General features: G+C 49.7%; 1 protein-coding gene across 1 annotated transcript in view; it reads left to right on the top strand.

Annotated features, from left to right (window-relative positions):
* The window catches only part of LOC117496415 (NLR family CARD domain-containing protein 3-like), a 49,698-nt gene that overhangs the window by 17,719 nt on the left and 23,792 nt on the right, over window positions 1–8,187 (top strand). The gene's annotated exons all lie outside the window — the stretch shown is intronic.

The following is an 8,187-nucleotide window of genomic DNA, read 5'->3' as shown; positions in this document are numbered from 1 at the left end:
AGAACCTTCTACATACATCATGTGATCGTGTGTTGAGTGTTACAGAGCAATGTTACATACACCTGAACATCAGCAGAACCCTTTAAAGTGCAGAAGATCTGATTGATTTGACCTTGTGTTTTTAAAAAGTGACTCTCACCTGAAACACTCGCGGTGTGGAGAGTCTGTGTTTTCCTCAGTAACCTTTCTGCTGATATTTACAGCTGTATCTATGAAGGAACATCTCCTCAATGTGTGACTTGATCTCAAGACTATTTAAGGGTTTTTTGGTGTAAAGTTATTCATTTTTTCATATCTGTGTTTCCAGTGGCGTTTTTACATGTACAAAAGTGGTGGGGCACAAAAAACTTAGATGTCTATATATAAGCTTGTGCAGTGAGGTTCATGGCTGGTGAGGCACTGGCACTGACTCTTCAGGTTTACAAATATTATATTTTGACCTAAACCAAAATATTATATTATTTTCAAAAGCTTTTTTTGTCTGATGCTTCGATTAATTTTAAACAGACAGTTCAACAAAAGGATACCCAAAAAATGTAATTTTATCATTTAAATATTGAATTGTTCTCTCCCTCTTAGGTGCCTTACAAACAATGGACGTCCACTCTCGGGAGCGTCGGAGTGGTGCGGTCACCCTAAGTGACAGACCTAAAGTATCCGGGATTCAGGCATCTTCCCTGGCTTGTACATTTTTGGTGATGCGCCCTGGAGGTATCAGACTATTTTAAACAACTTTTCCCCGCTTTTCAAACACTTATTCCGAGGTTTTAGCCAGTCATTTTGCACGAAATCATTTAACATTGACGGTCTCCTGAAAAAGCACATATTCTGTGCATTTTCAGGAGAGCGTCTATGTTAAATGATTTCGTGCAAAATGACTGTCTAAAACTCTCTTCCAGACATTTAAAAATACTTTCCCCGACCATTTAAACATTATTTCTGGCTTGTAAAGTGCAGTTATGCGCCCTGGAGATATTGCACTATTTACAAAATGTAGCACTCTGTTTATTTCACACCTCCAGGAGAGACCAGGGGGAAATCACCTCTCTCTGCCCCCTCACAGAGCCCCAAGGACGGACTAATTACCTCCAGCATGTCCCCATAACAGTGGGACTCTGTTTCTTTCACAGCTCCAGCAGAGACCAGGGGGAAATCACCTCTCTCTGCCCGCTCACAGAGCCCCAAGGACGGACTAATTACCTCCAGCATGGGCCCCTAACAGTGGGACTCTGCACCTCCAGCAGAGACCAGGGGGAAATCACCTCTTTTTGCCCGCTCACAGAGCACCGAAGGACGGACTAGAGACCTCCAGCACCAGTCCCTAACAGGGGGACTCTGTTTATTTCACACCTCCAGGGCGGAGACCGGGAAAATCACCTCTCTCTGCCCGCTCACAGAGCCCCAAGGACTGGACTAATTACCTCCAGCATGGGCCCCTAACAGTGGGACTCTGCACCTCCAGCAGAGACCAGGGGGAAATCACCTCTCTCTGCCCCCTCACAGAGCCCCAAGGACGGACTAATTACCTCCAGCATGTCCCCATAACAGTGGGACTCTGTTTCTTTCACAGCTCCAGCAGAGACCAGGGGAAAATCACCTCTCTCTGCCCCCTCACAGAGCCCCAAGGACGGACTAATTACCTCCAGCATGTCCCCATAACAGTGGGACTCTGTTTTCTTTCACAGCTCCAGCAGAGACCAGGGGGAAATCACCTCTCTCTGCCCGCTCACAGAGCCCCAAGGACGGACTAATTACCTCCAGCATGGGCCCCTAACAGTGGGACTCTGCACCTCCAGCAGAGACCAGGGGGAAATCACCTCTTTTTGCCCGCTCACAGAGCACCGAAGGACGGACTAGAGACCTCCAGCACCAGTCCCTAACAGGGGGACTCTGTTTATTTCACACCTCCAGGGCGGAGACCGGGAAAATCACCTCTCATTGCCCGCTCACAGAGCCCCGAAGGACGGACTAATTACCTCCAGCATGGGCCCCTAACAGTGGGACTCTGCACCTCCAGCAGAGACCAGGGGGAAATCACCTCTTTTTGCCCGCTCACAGAGCCCCAAGGACGGACTAATTACCTCCAGCATGGGCCCCTAACAGTGGGACCTCCATAACCTTGCACACCCTGAGTCCCCGGGCCCCCCACAGTTAAGCACTCCCCCACGGACTAAACACAGGTATTCACACCCACCAGAACCTCGTGCCCCTGGTGACCTTACAAGGGGGTGGTTTTATGGTGCTTCTGTGTCCGCCCATCAGCATCCATATTCGGCCTTCTTCACGGCATCACCCCCCCTTCTGTGGAGGGTATTCTCGTGCCCCTGGTGACCTTACAAGGGGGTGGTTTTATGGTGCTTCTGTGTCCGCCCATCAGCATCCATATTCGGCCTTCTTCACGGCATCACCCCCCCCTTCTGGGCTGGAGGGTATTCTCGTGCCCCTGGTGACCTTACAAGGGGGTGGTTTTATGGTGCTTCTGTGTCCGCCCATCAGCATCCATATTCGGCCTTCTTCACGGCATCACCCCCCCTTCTGGGCTGGAGGTTCAAACACTTTAACTTTTGTTCACCCTCCTCTGGCTTACACCTCCTCCGCCAACACTTGAGCGCTCATCACAGGGTTCAGCACCAAGGAGAGTGCCTCCCCGGTGCTGATGGAAAGTGGCACTTTTTCTGCCCCTGGTAACCATCAAGGTTATTGTTTTTTTTTTATTTTTTATTTTATTTGAACAAAAAACACAGTTGACAGTACAGAGAGGCTAAAACATAAACTATTTACACGTACTACTGCTACTATAACAGTACTACTAAATTTCTTAACCTACGTTTTAAAGTGCAGTTATGCGCCCTGGAGGTGTTGCACTATTAACAAAATGTATGCCCAGGATTCTGGCACCTTTCCTGGCTTGTAAAGTGCAGTTATGCGCCCTGGAGATATTGTACTATTTACAAAATGTATACACAGGATTATAATAATAATTATATACACGGTATACATATTCACAATGTTTAGCGGGATTCAGGGGACCAAATTAGGCGTCTAATTCTTACGGTGCACCAGGGCAAACAGGTTGAGTCCACGGCCCCTGCCCCATCATCAGGAGTGTCAACCAGCCCCGGTCCCGACTTCATTGGCCTCTTTCCCTCCCGCTTCCGCTTCCGCTGCTGCTGCCGCTCCAATGACCCATCAGGTGAAGATGATAGAGCTGTACTGTTATAGCAGCCCTCTTCGGAGGTCTCCCCATCTGACAGCGGTAGACATCCTTCTGATGATGATGCAGCTGCTGCCGCATCTGATGACGCCCTGAACATGGAGCGGATTCTCAATGCCTCCTTTATACCTGGCGCATTCGCGTAGAACCGGTCCGCCGTGGTTACGTCGTGACACATAAACCTGGCGAGAATCGACCGGCTTTCTGGATCTTGGTGATGCTTGATATTGTCAGCCAGGGCAGTGCGCAGGATTGTGAAGGTGACGGCTGTTTCTAGCCCAGCATCAGCCCATGCCCTCTTCAAGTGAGCGTTCAGGTTCTTGGAGGCCCGATTCCCCCTTGTGAAAAGGAAGAATTCATTCTGAGGACCCAGCAATGCCTCTTTAATCCCCATCCACCGCATGACCCAGCTAAACTCCTCTACTGTAAGCGCCAGCTGTGCTTCGCCATATGTCTTGGCCGTCTTGTGATCCTGCACATGGATGATGTAGCCCTCAGCAGTTCCCCTTATGGCTGCCTCTAAGACCTCACTGTTTTTCATGTTTGCGTACACGCCCGTACGGTGGCCATACAGGAGGCTCCAATGGAGGGTGAGATAGCCATAGAGAAGCTTCTGGGTGGTTGAGGTCGGCGTGCCGGCCATCAGGTCGAGGAGCTCCGGGATGCGCTTCTCAGCGGCCGCCATGGCGGCGAGAAGCTCCGCCTGGCTCGGCAGACGATCCAGTTTGTTCCTCTTCACCTTAAACTGATGTAGAGTGACTGCCTTATTCAAGTGTTTCATGTTGGCTTTCACCTCTCTCATTATGTGGGTCATATCAGACTGGGTGAGCTTGCACCCCCGGGGCTTTGACTCAGACATGTACCCCATGAACTGGTGCACATTCTTCAGGAAGAACTCTGATGTTGTGACTGCCCGGCCCGGCTTTACAATATACTCGCTCCAGCCACGGATCATCTTCATGTTTCTTAGGAACAGCCAGTCTGACAGGCGGTTAACACCATGGGCCATGTATACTATGAAGTTCTTTATCCGGCTGATCTTCGACACAACATTGTCTTTCTGTTTTACTGTCGGAGCGACACCCAAACAGTGATCCAAGTATGTCTGAAGGTACGCCTCCATGCTTCTAGGCAACGTGATTTCACGCATGGTATTCCCCCGTCCACACCCAGTGGACCAGTAATTTGAGGGAGAGGGCAAGTCATTAGCCAGCTTAGAGGCACGGGTCTTCCGGCATACAGGGGTCTCGCTACCGGAGGCTACTGCAAACATGACAGTTTCCACCGGGGTCTTCACAGGGGTCTCGCTACCGGAGGCTACTGCAAACATGACAGTTTCCACCGGGGTCTTCACAGGGGTCTCGCTACCGGAGGCTACTGCAAACATGACAGTTTCCACCGGGGTCTTCACAGGGGTCTCGCTACCGGAGGCTACTGCAAACATGACAGTTTCCACCGGGGTCTTCACAGGGGTCTCGCTACCGGAGGCTACTGCAAACATGACAGTTTCCACCGGGGTCTTCACAGGGGTCTCGCTACCGGAGGCTACTGCAAACATGACAGTCTTCACCGGGGTCTTCACAGGGGTCTCGCTACTGGAGGCTACTGCAAACATGACAGTCTTCACCGGGCTCTTCTCAGGGGTCTCGCTACCGGAGGAAACTGGTAATATGACAGTCTTCACTGGGCTCTTCACAGGGTTCTTGACCGGTCTCTTTCCACCGGAGGCTACTGCAAGCATGACAGTCTTCATTGGGCTCTTCACAGGGTTCTTGACCGGTCTCTTCCCACCGGAGGCTACTGCAAGCATGACAGTCTTCACCGGGCTCCTCACAGGGGTCTCGCTACCGGAGGTTACTGGGGACTGCATGACAGTCTTCACCGGGCTCTTCACAGGGGTATTGCTGCCTGAGGCTACTGTGTTTATGCCGGAGGTATTTGGGATTGCCAGGCCCTTAAATCGTATACATTCGTCCTCTTCCTCAAGAACAGCAGCACTCTGCTTCCTGGGTTTTAGCTCCTTTTTCAGCCTGGAGCGCAGGGTCTTCACCTCATCATTGAGGGCATCCTTCTGAGCCCTCAATGCCACATTTTCCAGCATCACCTGCCTGCAGTCCTCGTTGTCACACTCGGTATGTGGGGAGAAGGGTGGAGGGTGCCCGGGGTATTCCTCCTCATTGTCTATATCCAATGATGTAGCCATTCCAATGATGGGGTTAGTCTCACGGAGGTCATGGAGCAACTGCAGTGCCACACTATGCTTCAGCCTTGCCATGACCTGATGTGCCTTATGTCGGGACAACTCAGGGTGGTCATGTTTTACATGACGGTCCAGTCTCTTCCCAGCGTACGAACACCCAGCGATGGGACAGGGTTTGGTCCGAACATTTATCCTTCCACTGGCTATTTTCAGGAGGATTCCCCTCTCCTCCAAGTTCCGCACTGCATGCTTGTGCTTAAGGTGTTTGTTCAATGCCAGATAGAAGAGTCTGCACACCGGGCATTCAGATGACATCCTTCCTGAAACACACATAATGATTTTGATCAAAATTATGTTATAGTTCTCCGTTTATATGCGTTAGCGTGAGCGGTGGTTGCGACACTGGGTCCGATGCATCAATTCATGGTGCATGGACGAAGGGAAGTATTGGGTTACCACCGGGTCAGATGGTCCCACTTCCGCACCAACGCGGGGCTGGTGATGGCAACATTGGGTCCGATGCATCAATACATGGTGCCCCGACCATGAGAGGGTTTGGGGTACCCCGGAACCAGGCACCACCCCAGCAGGAAACGGGTTGTATGGTCAAAGGAGGAAAGAGTGATAGAACCGGGGTAAAGCAAAGAAAGTGTCCGACAATAGTGACTTGTGAGGCGGCCAGAGAGTCTGTCATATCTCGGTCCTATCCTCCAGGCAACGCTGTGGCCAAAACTGGGCTAAAAACTAAAAAAACTAAAAAATATTTCATCCAGGGAAATTTGGGTGAAAATGAAAAAAAAGTACCCCAAAATAGTCCTTCATTAGCCAGCAGCAGTCCCCTGTCGACTCATGTGACATTCCTCCAGGGTTACATAGAACCAGGGTGTGGGCTCCGAGCCATCTCCGAGACATCTCTAGTCCGTGTTGATAATGGGGGAAATGTACCCCAAAATAGTCCTTCATTAGCCAGCAGCAGTCCCCTGTCGACTCATGTGACATTCCTCCAGGGTTACATAGAACCAGGGTGTGGGCTCCGAGCCATCTCCGAGACATCTCTAGTCCGTGTTGATAATGGGGGAAATGTACCCCAAAATAGTCCTTCATTAGCCAGCAGCAGTCCCCTGTCGACTCATGTGACATTCCTCCAGGGTTACATAGAACCAGGGTGTGGGCTCCGAGCCATCTCCGAGACATCTCTAGTCCGTGTTGATAATGGGGGAAATGTACCCCAAAATAGTGCATCATGACTCAGCAATCATCACACTCAACTTTGGTGAGAACCGGGCAAAGGGGTCAAAATCCGTCAATGTGGGGGGTGAAACGGCTGTACGCGAGCCCTGGGGGGGGCACCCGGGACCGGGCAGTGCCCCCGGCAGAAGGAACCGGGTCAAACGGGCCAAAACAGGAAAAAAAATAAAAATAAAAAGAACCAGGCAAAAGGGGGGAAAATGGGAAAAAAGTGTCCGAAAATAGTGCCTCATGACCCCGCAGGAGTCCCCCGCGGACTCCCCTGACATTCCTCCATGGTCGAAATCATCCAACTCAACTTTGGTGAGAACCGGGAAAAGGGGTCAAAATGTAAAAATTGTACCCCAAAATAGTGCCTCATGACCCCGCAGGAGTCCCCCGCGGACTCCCCTGACATTCCTCCATGGTCGAAATCATCCAACTCAACTTTGGTGATAACCGGGCAAAGGGGTCAAAATGTAAAAATTATACCCCAAAATAGTGCCTCAAAATCGGGTAGAGTCACCTGGAAAGTGCCCTCGCATTCCTCCATGGCTCAAAATGTCGAACTTAAACTATTTGGAGAACCAGAGAAATGTAAAAAATACGCCCCAAAATAGTGTCTCAAAATCGGGTAGAGTCACCTGCAAAGTGCCCTCGCATTCCTCCATGGCTCAAAATGTCGAACTTAAACTATTTGGAGAACCAGAGAAATGTAAAAAATACGTCCCAAAATAGTGTCTCATAATCGGGTAGAGTCACCTGCAAAGTGCCCTCGCATTCCTCCATGTCAAACTTTAAGTATTGAGAGAACCAGGCTGGGGGGTCCTTGCGCCACAAAATTAGGCCCACTCAAAGTGCTTGGTGAGCGGATACATTCTTCCATGATTTGCAACAGCCGTTATTTTTCTGAGTGCACCCAAAAACTGGGTTTCCGATTTCGTGCAGACGGTAGTTTGAAAAGTATGGATGAATCTTTTTGACAGAGAAGTGGAAATGAAGCCCAGGGACTTTTTCCCCTTCTCCGTTGTACCAACCATCGGAGAAGGGGAAAAATCGGCCTGAAGCGCCAATAGTCTGGCCCCTTCTCCCGTTGGCACTCTGTCATTTTTTTGACAATTTTTCAAAACTTCATTTTTGATTATTTTAAGTTATAATTAAGCGTTTTCTTCAATTTTTTTTGCTTTCCACGGGTGGGGGCGCCTGGCAGGCCGCCTATGAGCACCCAAATTCGGCCTGGATCATCCAGGATTTGTGGGCTAAGCTCCATAAACTGACTAAATCACCCAGAGAGGTCACCTTTCTAGCCCAAATATATATAATACAAATACATTTAAATAGTAAAAGGTGCACTTGTGCTCTGCATTACCCGGAATTTTATTTTCATAGCCCCATGATAGTGATTAAAAATCATTTTCATGGGAAAAAGTGTTAAAACGCCTGATTAAATTATATGCAGGACCCCAGTGAGCTCCAGACTATGTGCATTGTGTTGGGGAACCATATAAATGATAGAATAAATGCATTTAAATGCAAAAATAATGAT

This window comes from Trematomus bernacchii, unplaced genomic scaffold (genome assembly GCF_902827165.1).
Source record: "Trematomus bernacchii unplaced genomic scaffold, fTreBer1.1, whole genome shotgun sequence".
NCBI lineage: Eukaryota > Metazoa > Chordata > Actinopteri > Perciformes > Nototheniidae > Trematomus > Trematomus bernacchii.
This window is presented reverse-complemented; position numbering and strand designations above follow the sequence as displayed.